Source organism: Microtus oregoni, unplaced genomic scaffold (genome assembly GCF_018167655.1).
Source record: "Microtus oregoni isolate MIOR12 unplaced genomic scaffold, Mior012 000049F_ref0000343, whole genome shotgun sequence".
Lineage (NCBI taxonomy): Eukaryota > Metazoa > Chordata > Mammalia > Rodentia > Cricetidae > Microtus > Microtus oregoni.
Genome location: NW_024543223.1, coordinates 7851707 through 7867870, shown reverse-complemented (window position 1 = coordinate 7867870; position 16164 = coordinate 7851707). Strand labels below are relative to the sequence as shown.

The following is a 16164-nucleotide window of genomic DNA, read 5'->3' as shown; positions in this document are numbered from 1 at the left end:
AATAAATTTACTTTTTCCCTCATTGCAGAGTTGAGAATCTTCACACGGGTTTATTCTGAGAAAAAAAATGTTAGATTTTATTGGAAACTGGAACACATACACACATATGGATACACAAGCGACTTCTGTGCTTACTAAGATTAGGAAAGGGCATTGTGAAGGCTCCTGTAACAATCACGAAGGCTCTTTAAATCACAGAAACCTCATGGAGAAACTTCGCATTCAGCTTTTATTCTGAATCACAGCCAAGCCTTTGTTCCAAACGTGCATAAGTCACTGCTTCTTTCTTCTCGAGAGTAAGTTTTTGAGCAAACATTATTAAAAGCTACATCTGACTTTAATAGACTTTCCCAATTTGCTGCTGAGTGTTTACTATCAAACTCTAATCATGACTTCCCTACATTTATTTATACTTTCACACAAACTTCCAAAGTTTTCCCAACTTAAATAAAAACCCACAAAAACTATGGGAAATGCTTTGCTTGAAAGATAAAAGCAAAGTGATTCGTGTGCATTTGCGATGACCGCTGTTTACGTCTGCTCAAATGCGCAGCTCACAGCACTTTCAGTGCCTAGGTTTAACTGCATTTGCTTGTCTCTTTAAAAAAAAAAAAAGGAGGGTAAGGAGTTTCTTTCCCCCATTTTGCTGTCAAAATATAAATGGGAACTAATTCAAAGCATTCCTGGCTCAGGGCGTCTTGTACAGAACATCCAGTCTTCAGCATGAATACTGTATAAGTTATTATCTTGCTTTCTTAATGAAATGGGGATGTTTTAATATAGATGGCCCAGCTAACATTTTGGAAAACAAAAACAGAAAAGAAAAGCCACAATATCACATGGGAAGGAAGGTAAGGATTAGTTTTATGTACTAAAAAGTGGAAAATGATTTTCACAGTCTTCTTATCAAACATTTCATACTGTGCTTATTAAGATACGATACACCTTTAGCCTGGAACAGTTTATTAGCCCCCACTATGTACTGAAAGAGGAAGGATGCCTTGGGAAAGTAATCACCACAAGTGTTTGTGCTCTTTAAGAATGGGCCCTTTTTTTGTGAACGATACTTGGAACAGTCTAAAGTGAAGTCACAGACACAAGCCCAGGGCTCCTACCTGATTCTACATACAGATGATTTTTCTTGCAGGGACTAAAGGCATCCATACAGTAGAACCAATTAAAGGTAACGAGACTAAAAAGAATTATTTCCTAACTGAATGGACATATTTTAAAGTCCGTACAATTAACAAAAGATTTTTTTTTCAATCATAAAAACAGCCTTCTAACAAGAGACTCTGGTTTTGAAGTGTGTCACATCCTAGCTCCCTAGCCATGAATCCTAGTTCATTTTTTTAAAATGAGGTCTATTTCCTGTAATTTTAGATATTTTAGAGTACAATTATTTTACATTTTTATGATGCCTTTGGGGTATCATTACAGATATTTTTATGTGTTTAAACTTAGGAAAGTAAAATTAAGTAATAGCTTCTCTTAAAGGGGGCTGTCAACTCTCTCCTGAACACAAATCTTTGTTTTAAAGCAATCTAGAGATTTATATCCCTAGTAACCATAGAAATTAGTCTTAAGCTTTTAGGGAAAAAATTGCATAAAATGCTCTTTATTTAATTAAAATCAGAGCTCTACTCTTAGAAATAAGGACCTTCTTTTGAACAGAAAGAATTTTCCACAGAGCAAAAACTGTTTTAACTTGAGGCAGCGCTCTGTAATAAATTAATCAAACGCATTTCATTAACTCTTGAACTTGAGCACACCACGAGTCAAACACTGCTGGCAGCCTCTGCCCAGGACCAGGACAGGGACCACGGCTACAGAAGAGAAAGTGAAACACGTAAGATCCAAAAAGTGCTTGAGAGTAAGACCGAGCGGAAAAACAAAAGAGTGAAGACCGTAACTCAACTGCAGCTCAGCACTAAGGGTCGGGAGGGTCCCTCCTGGTGGAAGTCACTCGGTTTCTCTCGGGAAAGCACCGTTCGCCTTCTCCTAACACAAGACCCATCCATAAGTCACAACTTTCACTCTGGTGCTGATGCCATTTCTATTTCACATAGGATAATGAGACATGCTGTGGACTCTGGTCATCGGGAGTAAGACAAGCTGGTACTGACTGGGAAGCCAGGGGACGGCTGGGCAGTCTCCAGGCTCTTCTGGGCGTCTCTTCCCAAGTGGGCAAAGGAATGTGTGCTTGAGGGTGGGAAACAGACTCCTCAGGCACTGTCAGCACTCCCAGCGCTTATGGAATTCAGATGCACAGGAGTATGTATACTACCAAATTTGATTAGCTTTTATGAGATTTAAAATTTGTAGTTTCAAGTTTTTCCGTGTAAAATGCACAATTTTAAAAGTCAGCCACATTCTGATTCTCATTATTACTTGCCATTTGGAAACAAAGATATTGCTCATCAGGCCATAAACTAGACATTAAATATCTGTGAAGTGGTCACAGAGTAGAGCGTAAACACCAGAACTGGCAGGCTACAAATCCTCGAGCTTTTCAATCACCAAAACTGAGAGCTAGAAAGATGCCTCTTTGCTGCTGCACTGCTGAGAGCTCAGCGCTCATCAGATCTGCAAGCAGCCCTACTACAGGGAAAGAAAGCACTGCAATTGCTTCCCACTCCACTTCGCATCCGCAAAGGGAAACTTTCACAGATGTTTAACGAGTCGGTCTATATAACAAGGGCAGAATATGCTGGGGCATTTTAATTGGTAAAAACAGAGTGTCCCCAGGGGATTCAGCCAATATTGCACCATGTTCACCTCCGCACTGCTAAAGTTAATCCTCTGTGGTGGTAAAAAGAGGAATGATCTTTTTAAATGGCGACAGGGAGACAGCAGTGAGCTTTGCTGAAGGGCTGCTCCCTTCTTCACTGCAGTCTGAGCCGTCCACAGGAGTTACTCTTCAACTAAGCAATGCTCACTTTTCACTTGAATTCTAATAGTTACAAATGGTAGTAATGTAAAAGTCTACAACAAAGTATTGATAAAAAAATCAATTACAACTATCTAGAAATTATCTCCAAGCATAATGCATATTACAGTTTCCCGACATAAGTTCAGTACAGCCCAGTGCCGGTGTTGTGGCTCCAGGGCTGTCACAGCTCAATTTGTCCAGTCCTAATCCTTGCGCAGTGAGGCAACAAAACGCCAAGACACGCACTTCCACGGGAAACAAGAACAGGAGACTTTCCTCAGCTTTTCCCCTCCGGTAGCCTGTGCATGTCTACTTCTTCCTCTCCTGAAGACAGCAGGGTTGTTGTGCTTCCTCCCTGGCCTCTCCTAAGCCCCTATCATACAGAGGTCACAGTTATAAGTCAATACAACCATATCCTTGGCTCAGGGGAGGTTCTTCAGAGGATCACACAACACGGAGTATGTCCTGGGTGACCAACACCACATAGGCTAGGGAGTGGAAACCAGCCATCAGTGAAGAAGCAAGGATGGCGTTTTGCTTGTTTTTGTTTTTTGAGACAGGTCTATACCAGGCTCAAGCAAGTCTCCTGCCTCAGCCGAGAGCTGGGACTACAGGCTGGTATTATTACACCCAACTAAGCAAGTATTTAACTGCCTATTTGCATATGGTACAGAATAAATACTTTACAGAATGCCTCTGGACCCTTAAATCTTATCACTGCTGAGCTTAAACCCTTGCTCATGAACACAGGGATTACATTTCCAGATCTCTAACATCTAGTCCAGCTCTAAACAGCCCAAGGCTTTTGCATTTGACTGAAAATCACAGCCTACTCAGGTGGCTCTTCACAGCCAGTTTTATGAGTGACATGCCTGTTTACAGATGAAGGACCTAGCCCTCTGCCTGTCTGCCACAAAGCACACTCCACACATTTACACCTCCTTCCCTCTTCAGTGATGCCCAGATATGAACACCATCACAGGTAGGGAAACAGGCTTAGAGAGACTAACGATGGGATTCAAATCAAGACCCGTCCAATTAATCCTCCATACTACTTTCAGGCCTCTGGGAGCTCCAAAATACAAACTAACAACACGTGGAATCCTCCAAAGATGCCACGAAGCATACACCATGCTAGGTGGAAACGCTGTAGGTCCTGTGCTGGAATATACAAGTAGGGGGCAAGTTCCTGTGTTCACAGTGCCTACCCTACAGGGCTAGAGCCACCAGGCTGGATAAGCTGTAGTCCTTAGCTGCTAAAGGCCATCAGGAGTCTCACATGTGCCATCAGGGCAGAGAAAGGAACTGTACCAGTGGACTGGAAAACAAGGAGGCAGTGGCCACTGACCTTGAAGCAAGAAAAGGAAGATGGCTGGTGTCTGCAAGGCCATGTCCATAAGCTCTTGGGTGACAGCTTTACCAGAGCTGAGAACCGCTGGCAGTATAAGAATGAGGCTAAGGAGAAATTCTGGGGCCAGGTTCTGTATCCAAGATGGCACATGACATAATGAAGTACATGGACATTCTCAATACTTAGCCTACTTTTGCCTCAGTTTCCTCATTTGTAGAAGGGGGCAATAGCAGCATGTACCTCACAGAGGGTGAGACACAAAGGGACTAGAAAAGTACCCAAAAAGTACAGTGTGACTTGGGAAGGTCACACAAAAATGATGCAAGGATATTATTTTCTAAGGGTCACATGACACACACAAAAAGTGGAAGTCAAGAGTGCACATGAGAATTCAAAGTGATGGCAGATGTGGGACAGTCTGGGCCTGCACTGAAGAGCTGTGCATGGGAAAACCAACAGGAGCAGTGGTAATTAGCACAGAACCACATTCCTCAGCAAGGACCGTCCTTTAAAATTCTTTACTATACACAATTGCAAAATCAAGACCCCACCACCACCACACACACTTTTCTCTATATTCCTAAAAGAAACAACAAACAATCTATTATCTTCCACTGATACTGGGAAGCACCAAGAGTCCGGAGGATTTCTCCTATGAACAGAGAAAAGCGCTGACTTCTTAAACAGCAACAAGATAGTGAGTAAGGCAAGAGAGAGAAGAGGCACATATATAAAACAGTCCTTATCCAAAACTATAGGGGCACTCCCGCCTCAGACCTCTTGCTGGGATCTTCCATCCTCATCCCTCATCCCTGTCTCTGGGATTCTCACATCCTCATCTCTGTCTTGCACCCCAGGCAACCTTGCCTCTGGAGTTCCTGCCATCCTGTCTAGGCTATGAGGCTATTGCTGCCTGCTCAGGCTCAAGCCTCAAATCTGATCACTGACTCTTACAATAGTGCTACAGGCACCTGGCCGCTCAGCTCTACAGTTCCTCCATCACTGGCTCATGTGCCAGCCCCAAGCTCAGATCTTTATTAGAGTGCCTGCCTACTGTCTTTTCAGTCTCACCTGTCAGTCCTCTTCCTGCTCCGTGCCTGCACTCCTCCACCCCCACTGGGCTTGCTCTGATCTTCCTTTAAAGAGGGAGGGCTGAGGCCTAGGATACTTGTGCCAACCATTTTTAACCTAACAGCTTCTGCACACTCATCAGGCTGCCCAATTACCTGTGGGTAGAAAGGTACACTTGATCCCTAACCCTGTCCTTGCCAAGGAACCACTACACCAGAGCCTGGGAACAGGGGGTAACAGAAATTACTGTGACATTTTGCCGCAGTGTCATGTAAGAGACTAAAATGCTATAAGTTTTAAAAACTTGGGATGCAAAAAAGAAGAGATGTCTCAAGTAGTTGGATTAAGCTGTGATTTCACAGCTGTTGAGGAGGCAGAAGAACCCTTGAGACTGCCAAGTAGCCTGTACTAAGTAGGTTCCCCAAGTCCACCTAGAACAAGATCACAGGCTTCTTTATGTTTTTCATAGAATTAAATTCTATAAAATCAGTATCTCAACCAGAGTACCTTCCGAGGACAAAGGTTCAGAATTGAGGTACAAGATAGGCATTAGAGGGGGCAATGCCCAGCTCAGAGCCAGGCAGGAAGAGACAATGAGAGAGAGCCTCTACTCTGCCCATATAGCTGGACCTGATTTCCTTCTCAGAACTCAAGCCGAATTCCCAGGAACACTGTAAACCTATCAAGAGGAGCACATTTTCCAATTGCTAATGGATTTGTAACATGCCTATGAGTGAGAGGAAAAAAGAAACACTAGAAGAAGAAATAATCATTCAATTTAGTTGGCATTGACTGACCAGGCCCTGGAATGATAGGCACAACAATGGTTTTACTATTCTACAATTAATACCAAATATATCCCTTGCACTCATGTAACACTGAGCACTGGCCATAGTTTCATATGGTCCTTGCTTCTGATAGTGACCTTAGATGTTGTTACAGCATATGAGGAGACTCATGATCACATACAGGAAGCCAAGCTCAGGAGGCTCAGTACTGTGTTTGATGTACTTAGCAACTAAGTACCAGAGCTGGACGTAAATCCGGTTGGTGCGCGGCAGATGTTATGCAGCACCAGCTTCAAATAAACCTGTAAGCTCAAGTGTGGTCCTCAACACCCCCCCCAATCTTGAGATGCATCAAACCTCAACCTGGGATGAGGTCTGTATTATTATTATTTTACCAATATCAACTTTATCATCTAAGCATGAGAACATTAAGGAGAGGTCAGGCTTTGGGCCAGACAGATGGACTCACAGATGTTTACATATGAAGGCTGCCAGCTCTGTCAAAGAGAAGACCATTAATTACTACACACAAATGTGCTTTCCCATGCACTAAAAGAAAAAGTTCAGATAAATCTTACAAATACTAATGAAGAAATAAAGAGAATAATTCTTTTCTAGAAAGGAGAATTCTTGGTGCACACTGGAACCAGAAATTTTGAAATTAATTTATGTCTTTTCTAAATTTGAAAGTGTTTGTTATTGTTTTTTATTCCCCCTAGTGGAAAGAACTCTTAGCAAAAAGAAGCAAATTTTCAATATTGGATGTTTTACTTTTGCAAAATAGTATTGTGTCGTTAGACCAATAATGTTAACATCTCTGGTGTACCTCCAATCGTCAGGAAAGACTGCCTCACATTCCACAAAGTTTCATAAATATTCATTAAGTAGATAATAAAGTAAGTACATGATTTGGATTGTCTATACTATTGTTCCAATTCAAAATCAAAGATTTTATAAGTTTTCCAAAGAAACAGCTGTCAGGGGAAAAAAAAGTCAAAAAAAGAAAAGAAAAACAACCATTCACTGTCAGAACAGAATGATCAGCAAATACAGGAAGTCATGATGTTTAACGAGTGCTGTAAACCCAGTTTATATCCACATGGGTATACATTCACAACCCCAAAATTAGGCAAGTAGGAGTAGCTTGAGTTTTAAGGAAACACCTAGGTTTTCTATGAGATGCAGAGGGAGAGGATGTGGAAAGAGGCTGACTGGGCACTGAGCCAACTTGGATTTTCCTTCAAGTAAGACATCACCTTTGTCCCAAGGCCTTGGCTAGAAGCCTCATCTACACAGTACTGTCCCTTCTGCTCTGTAGTCCCTCGTGACTGCACAGAAATCAAAAACAATTGGCCCAACAGGCAAGCGAGGGTCTAAAGGTGCCACTTTTTCTTTGGGGAATAATAACTTGCAACTGTCACAAGACAAACATTTTAAAGCTGCATCCCAGGCCCTAACAACTTTCCTTAAGAGAGCATTTCTTCCAAATGAAAAACAGTAGCTTCATTAATGCACGAGCCATTTCAAATTTGAAACACAACTCTAAGCCATACCTCATGGAATGGAAAGCCATAATTGCAATGCAAAATGAGACCAACTGAAATCACTATAAGAAACGTGAAGGAGGTAAACGCTTTTTCCTGGGGGTAGTATAAAACGGATGAAATTACAGTAGCAAGAAGTTATTGATTCCAAATTATAAAGTGGAATTGAGGGCTTCAAAATATTTTTAGATTTTTTTTTTCAAAGAATCCTAAGAGTGAAAAAAACCACAGTGTGCTCTAGGAAAGTTTACCTTTTAGAAAAACAGCTTCACTTGCACAGCTGCTTGACCAATGCTATGCTCTGAGGACACGGCACTCCGCCTGGGCTGATGAAAGGTGCGTTCTCAGACTCCAAGTGTTCACTCACTGTCTTCTACATAGCCATTGGTTACTTAACGACTAACTCAGCTTAATCATTAAACCAGAACCAGGTAAGAAAAATTAGGTCAAGTCACCCATATAAAAGAATGTTCTGGGAAGCCGATTTATGAAAATTTCCAGTCATCAAGCAAAGAATTGAAAGTGACAGAATGTCACCTCCCAGTCAATACAGCTAACTAGTAGGCACTCTAAATACTAAAGGAATGTTCTTTCAGTACCAGAGAACAGCTTTTCAAATTTATGCACTCTTTTGTTTTTGGTTAGATAAAATGACTGCTGATTAAGACGGTGCCCTGTGGGCTTCACCTTACTGCCCCTGGTGTGGATGGGTGCTATCTCCCATCGGTGGGTCCACAGCATGGGGTGGAGGCAAGGTGGCTGTGTGAGAGATAGCCAAGCATCATCTTCGTGTTTGCCATGTCTAGGAGCCTACCTTCAGAGAGACTCTACAGTGACTTTATAACCTTATATTATAAAAATTGTCTATTTGGTTGCCTTAAAATTTTATGGCCTTATTTTCTGCTTATGGTAGACAGTTTATGAACTATGCAGAATTAGGAAGTAAAATCAACCCATAGTGACAGCACTCTGAAATAAACTCTACACTACAATTTGTACATCTACACTCTCTACATGAATGAAATCATAGTCTATAGCTCACTTATTTCATTTAGCACCAAAAACTTCTTCAAACTTCTAAAAGCAACATAACATCCCACTCTTACACAGACCATGATGGAGCCATGTCTCCATTGCTAGACAACCAGGTATCTAGTTCTGCAAGACAAATTCTGCTGTAACGAGCACCAATTTGCTACATCAAGGCATTCTTGTATTCCAAACCACTGATTTTGTAATTCATTAGAATAAAAATTGAAGAGCTGATTTAGAGAGTGAAAACATTTTTAAATCCTGAGAGGTTCTTCCAAACTGTCTCCTGTTCCACTGGTTTCCCAGCCCTCCTAGTCCTAGGCACAGGCAACCTCTGAGCAGGGCTGTCATGGGGTATGGGTGGGGGATTTCTTTGCACAGGGCCTCTGCATTGTCACAGCAGGGCATGTGATTTTCGCTAATAGCTAATAGGATTAACTCCGACTCCTTTCACTTCCAGTTAGTGACCATTTTCTCACTCACACAGGACAAAGTCATGGCTTCAGTTTCCTCATCTGGGAGGTGAGGGAGTCACTGAAGGCCTCCAGCAGGCTGCCATTTTATGCTTTTCTCCCTTGTGGAGATGCACACAACACACGTCAAGGGACACTGGAAGAAGGGCAAATCCAGCCCATTCCTTTGAGCTGTCCGCCGTCTTAGAGCACGTCAGAAAATAACCCTGCAAACTAAAATCGTTAGCCACAACCACCGCACTGTTTCACACACACAGAGATAACACTCATTTTATACACTGAAACACGTAGCCAAGTTTTTCATTCTTAGTCCAGGCTCTATAAAACTAGATGCCACAGCTGGAAATTCTGATCTAAAATTATGACTTCACAGAAAACCAGATGCCAAAGTAAAGATAAGGTTTCCTGGGGAAGGGTAGCCTTTTAAAAGGCAATCGAAAATCTGTGTTAGATTTTCTAGAGCAAAACAGAGACATCCAGGGTATTACTCAGCACCAGAGTCCCTTGTTTGCAGGCGGGGAAGCTGCCGTCGGCAGCCAGATCTCTTACCGTAGTACCACAAACTTAATGTTACACACACACAGAGCTCGTGACACGAAACACCACTAAGCAATCCACCTACCAGACGCCACAAAAGCAGCACAGGTGAGAGAGAAGAAACGCCAACAGTACTTTCTAATTGTGTGAATACAGTATTACGATAAAAGCATCAAAGATATGTAAATGTCTGAGCAGAACACTTGAAAAGAAAAAAAAACAACAGCTACCTGAAGCAAAGTAGGGAACAGAAAGACAGTTAGGGGTTGGCTCTTGAGTCAATAAAAATGCTGCAGTAAAGAATATTTTTGCTCTTGAAGATTAACTCACAGCATAAAGACTATCAGGAATAAAAGTATAAAATTACTACTGTCTCTTCAACATCTTTTCAAAGAAAACTGAAAAGGTTTATGACTTTGAAATCCAATCATACAATGAAAGTTTTTCCTATACTCAGTATCAATGATTTCTTTTAATTTTTATTTATTTGTTTATTTATTTTTACTGAGGTCCACGCCTTGAGTTGTGGAAATGGGTATAAAAACAAAGCAAAAGAAAACAAACTGTGCTCAGCTTTGCCTGGCACAGGCTTCAGCTGCAGTTCCTATGGCAGAGGCTGGGCATCCCTGGAGGAGACACTGGCTGGTTCCTGACACAGCTAGGAACTGCAGTTGCGGCTACCTTCCCCTCTACCCCTTCTCCGCATTGCCCCACTGGGTTCCTTTCCTGCGGCTACCTTCCCCTCTACCCCTTCTCCGCATTGCCCCACTGGGTTCCTTTCCTGCAGGCTGGACACCAGCTGGGCTCCCACTGGAGACAAGGGCAGATCTTACCAGTCTTGGACAGCACTGTACTGGATCAAACCAGTTCTTCTATCAAAGGGACACCCAACAGCAGGTTAAAGCTGAGGAAGAAAAGGCTCTAAAGACTGACCAACCAAACCTGCACAATTCAGAGACTCCCTTTTTTTTTCCCATTCAACAAACTGAATGGAAAACATGAGTTGTTATCTGACAGTTTGGGTCCATAATTCTGTGAGATTCCATTGTCTTCTTTTCCTTTCCACAACTCATGGAAGCTAAGAATGAAACTGGCTCTAAATGTTGACCCTCCAGAAAAGTGTGCTGTCGTCAGCTTGTACACAGGCAGGGAGCCTGTCTCTGACCTGGAGCGGCCCCTCCAATGAAACCCACGTGCTTGTTCTAATTCCCGTGTCAATAATAGCTACAGAGGAAACAGCACAGAGCACTGGAAGACTGCTGGTCACCACTGGAAGGAACACTTTAAATCTCATATTTGCTAGCATGTGTGGGGCCCTGGTTTTGATCCCAACACTGACCAAATAACTGTCGACCAGACTTTCATTTCTGTTCACAAGCCCATCTTTGCTGCATAGAACCCCCGGTAGGATGATCAGTGCCAAGTCAGCACAAACATAGATGAGATCTGAAGCACAAGTTCAAATTCATCAGGGAAAAGCAAGGCTGTAGCCCTGAAACTGAAAAGGGCTGTCAGAACCAGCCCTGATGCACAGCAGAGGTGACCAAGTGTAGCATCAAAGACCACGGGGTATATTCCGAAGAGGGGTGAGCAAGTTGTGCCATAATACATTAAGTTTTACAGCTAGAAATTATGACCTGTTCAAGTGAGAGAGGTTACCTAGTTGTTTTAAAATTTTTTGGGGGAATACATGAAGAAAAATATTTGGAAGTCAACGACTTACAATGAGGCAAAGAGAAAAACACTAAAGTAAGGATAAACAACTCAAGCTCTCTGAGGCAAAAAACACAGGAATGGCACAAGAGCATAAAACGGAGTCACCAACCGAGTTTGGGGAAGAGGGCAGAGTTTGTAGCACTGATGTGACACTCCAAAGATAAGAACAAAGCGGCTTCTTCATGCATACTCAGGACACAGAACAAACGTATGTGAGGGATTCTTCGGCTCAAGACATGAGTCGGGAAACGTGGGTCAAAAGGGGGAGTGGAAAACTAGGAGCAGAAAGGGACTCGTCCAAGTCAGCCTGCATCACAGCAGCTCTGTAATCTCCACAGATTGCTAATCCCTCTGAGACAGAAAGAGGAAAGAAATACGGCAACCAGAAAATGGCTTAATTGGGTTTACATTTACATGCTGCCTGTCAGGAAAAAAAATCTGTTGCTGCATGGCAAAAGTCATTAAACACCGAGTTTCTCCCTGAGCACACTCTATGTCAGCAGATGAACCCTGCAGGCGACCAACAAACGTCTTTAAGAGCAAAGATGAATGCATTCTGAGACTATGAAAGTATTTCAAACCCCATATATGATAAGGTACCTATATCCAGAATATTTAAAGCATTTCACTCAAGCCAAGATAAGCAATTAGGTTTAAAAGTGAGCAGAAGACTTGAACAGACTGCTTACAAAGAAGGCAAACAGGTGCACGAAAGGTGCCAGCATCCCTGGCACCTGGGGAAGAGCTGTTAGCACAGGTGGCACCACCCAGCCATCAGACCGCTGACACAGAGCCAGGGGAATCCTGGAGGAGAGCAATGCCTGACATGCTCACTCCCTAGCATAGAGATAGACAGACGGACAGATAGACAAACAGATAGATGAAAGACAGATAAAAGTTACTGACAATAGCAAGTGCCATTGAATACATTGCTGGTGGGACTACATAATAAGACAGTTATGTTGGAAAGCAAGTTATATTTTTAAAAAAATAGATTTATTGGCATTTATTTTACACAGCACACAATCTACTCATTTAGAAGTACATGTTTTAATATTTTACCATATTTATAAATAGTGCAAGCAGCCACTGCCTTTGCACTACCCCTAAAGCTCCATGTCCATTATCAGTTACTCCACAGCTTTCTCTAACTTCTGATTCCCTATGTATTTGCCTTCTAGACATATAAAAGATGGATTTATACACTGTGTAGTCTGTAGTGATTGGCATCTTGGACTTACCATGTTTTCATTTTTTTTATTTTTTAAATATTTATTTATTATGTATATAATATTCTGTCTACATGTATGCCTGCAGGCCAGAAAAGGGCACCAGACCTCATTACAGATGGTTGCTGGGAATTGAACTCAGGACCTTTGGAAGAGCAGGCAATGCTCTTAACCACTGAGCCATCTCTCCAGCCCCCTTACCATGTTTTCAAAATACAGTCAGGTTGTAGCAAGTATCAATTCTTAACTTTTTTCTACTGATAGATAATGTTTGTTTGTATGTATGTATCTTCACAAAGCCCTCTAAGTCTAGTTAAACCGGAGCAATAAGGGCAGAAGGGGGAGGAAAAACTGAAAACCCCTGATATGACAGCCTAAAAACAAAAATTCAATCAGAGCAGTCGATGCTAATGGACCTTGGATATTTTCACTATTTATCACCGTAAATAATGTTTCTATAGACGTTTGTTTATAGGCAGATTCTCAGAAAGTTAACAAACACCATATGAACTGACAATCCCACTCCTAGGGATTAACCCTAGAGAAAAGAAAACTTTATGCTGACATAAACACTTACACACAAATATTTATAGTAGCTCAATTCAAAATTGTTGAAAAGCAGCCAGGGCCTACTCCACAGGTGATAGATAACTGCAGTTCTCCATATAACAGGAGACTGCTGTGTGATAATGCAGGAAGGAAACATCCTTGAGTAACTCCCAAGAACACACTCCTATAATCAGGCTAAGTAGAATGATTTCAAAGGGTTACATACTATGCTATCAAATTTACACTATTCTTGAAAAAAAAACAAATGCCAGCAATAAAAAATATTGGTTAATATAGTGCTGGATGAGTTTAAGTGTAGGGGGAAGCACCCACGGGGTGAGGCAGGGGAAACTGAGGCAGAGCTTGGGAAGAGAGCTGAGTTACATTTTAAACACAGTGGTCATGAGGGTCTCTGAGAACCTGGCAATGAGAGCATGTTTGATGCAGAGCTCAGAGTCAGCCACATGCATATCTCTAAGCATATGCCTGGCAAACGCATTCCAAGCAGAGGAGACAACCAGTACATATTCCTTGAGACAGACATGTGCCCAGTATTTGTGACACACAGCAATCAGACTTACTGTTTAACCAGACATCCAGATATATATAGATAGCTACAGATGCCTCTAATTGGACAATGTAAAGGAGTCTGAGCAGGAATTACAAATTGGAGGGTCCGGGGCAAGAGACAATATTTAGAGCTACAGAGTTGGAGGAAATCACTGTTCATTCTTCCAAAAACTGATGGGCACTAAATATCAAATGTGCCAAGGAAAAGATGACTTCTCACACACTCTCACAAAATCCCCTGCAGTTTCAGTCTGGATTACCCAGAGTTCCAGAAGAGGGAAGGAACAGAGAGAACCACAGGTCATGGTTTAGAAATAAAAAATTTAGAAAAGAATCTAAAAGAACCCTGAAGCTTTTGTATAAAACGCAGGTGGTTTGGGATAGCTCTTCACTTAAGTGCGGAATGGAAGGCCCCTTGCTCATGTTCCAGTATCCTCCAATCACCTACAAGCTTCCCTTTTACAGAGTCTACTAGGGAAGTCTAGTCCTTGTCTAAAGGTGAGCTGACAGGTGAACCAAAGGCACTGTGTGCTGACAGTCTCCAGTAAGTCCACTGTCTGCCAGCTCACACTTAGCAGACCCTGGACATCATTGTTATTGTTGTTTTGTGAGTACAACATTTGGTTTTTAAAATCACAATTTTTTGTTCTTAAAATGGTAACTGTTTCTTTCCTATGTGGGTTGAATGTCACTCTCAGAGGAAATCCTGGGGTGGATGGCATAACTCTGAAGCAGTGTTACTGACAAGTTATGAACAGGCATCACTTCCAGTCCTTTAAAGTTGGAATGGATATTGCGCAGGTGCTCAGCACAGCCTGACCTGGAAAGAATAGGAATCCACTTTTTCAAAGTCATGCAACAGACATTATCTTTATACCAGATTGGCTATATGCAAGACGATCAGAAATATGGGACCGGAGTGTGGACCACTCACTAGCAACACGTATAACTAGTTGATGCATATCCCTATGTTAGCTTGAACCTAATCCTTACAACTAGTTTATGTATATCCTTAGTACCATTGAACAGACATTAATAGTAATTAGCTTCTGAAAAGAGGAGAGAAGATGTTACTATGTGCTATCATCACATATGAAGGGTGGGTTAATATTCAGGTTTATCAACCTCATCTCTGCTGAGATTTGGGGTTTCGTGTTAATTTGCCTGGGGTCAGGAAAAGGTTGCATTTAAGGGAAAAACTTACATACCAGAATATATTTAACAGCATCCCTGACTGCTACCTACAAGATTCCAATATCAGACCCTAAGGCAAGCAGAGACAACCCCAAACACTGGTAAATGCTCCGTAGAGGCAGCATTATCCTACTTAGTATCATTGGCTTGCATGAGCCAATGACAGAAAGGGTGCCAATTCAGCTGGGTCTCTAAAGCAACTGCAGTCAGATACCAAAGCCTCCTCCAGAAATGCAGATTTCCAATCTGTGTTTTCTCTGCGTTACAGCTGTTAGTCTCTCACTGCAATGCTACAGTGAGAATATCTACCTCCAGCATCTAAGCTCTCTGTGTTAAAATCCAGACTTCCACACAAAGAATGACTCTTTCCTAATTCCAATTAGGGAAAAAAAATCATAAGAAAGCTTCCAAACAACCTGATTCAATTCGGGCTCCTAATTGTGACCCAATAGTCACAAAAGTCATTGGGAACACAGCAGTATCTGCAGCAGGTGTCTGGTTAAGCTCAGAGATAAAGTGAGCTTCCAAAACCAAGAAGCCTGTACTCCAACAGCTCATACCACTGAGAATGGCTTTCCCATATTTGACAGGTTTGTGGGAAAGTCCTCCAAGGCGCATTCAATGGAAAACCACCATTAATGTTGGCACTGGGGCCAGCAGGGCATGTTACAGCTACATTTCCAGGGTGTCTCACCAAGACATTTGTATTTCTGGATAACACGTTAGGTCTGAAGATGGAAGTTGGTGTTATTATTAGTGAATACTGCTCACAGTCAGACATGACATTTGGTGTGCTCTGTGTGCTAACAAAATACACTAAAATGTGATACTGCCTCAGTCAACACAAGGCCATCATTGAACAACCCTGGCCCAATTTGTGGGCTAACAGAAAACCAAATGTTTGACTTGAAACTTTCCAACTAGTTTCAAGAGTACAATTCAAGAATATGATAATATATACATCAAATGGATATGAATACATCCAATTCGGGATGCTAAGAGAAACAGTCAAAGTCTAAAAAAAAAAATCTTAAGACTTCTCAAAGACCAAGAGAATATGAGAGACAGGAGATCTGAACTATCACCAGCAAACCTGGAAACCAAGCTCTGTATGGATTAGGGACGCCTACACCTGTGCTATGATCTGGGTCTCCAACCTCAGCTTTGTCCCAGGCAGG

At 42.0% G+C, this 16164-nt stretch overlaps 1 protein-coding gene across 3 annotated transcripts in view; it reads right to left on the bottom strand.

Moving 5' to 3' along the window:
* The window catches only part of Stx18 (syntaxin 18), a 116883-nt gene that overhangs the window by 72625 nt on the left and 28094 nt on the right, over nucleotides 1-16164 (bottom strand). Inside the window, exon 1 of one of the 3 annotated variants that reach the window (XM_041636325.1) lies at nucleotides 7938-7992. The exons of the other annotated variants lie outside the window; for them this stretch is intronic. The gene's annotated coding sequence lies outside the window, so the exon portion shown is untranslated. Of the gene's footprint in view, nucleotides 1-7937; nucleotides 7993-16164 lie in introns of those variants that run through there. 3 annotated transcript variants of the gene reach the window in all.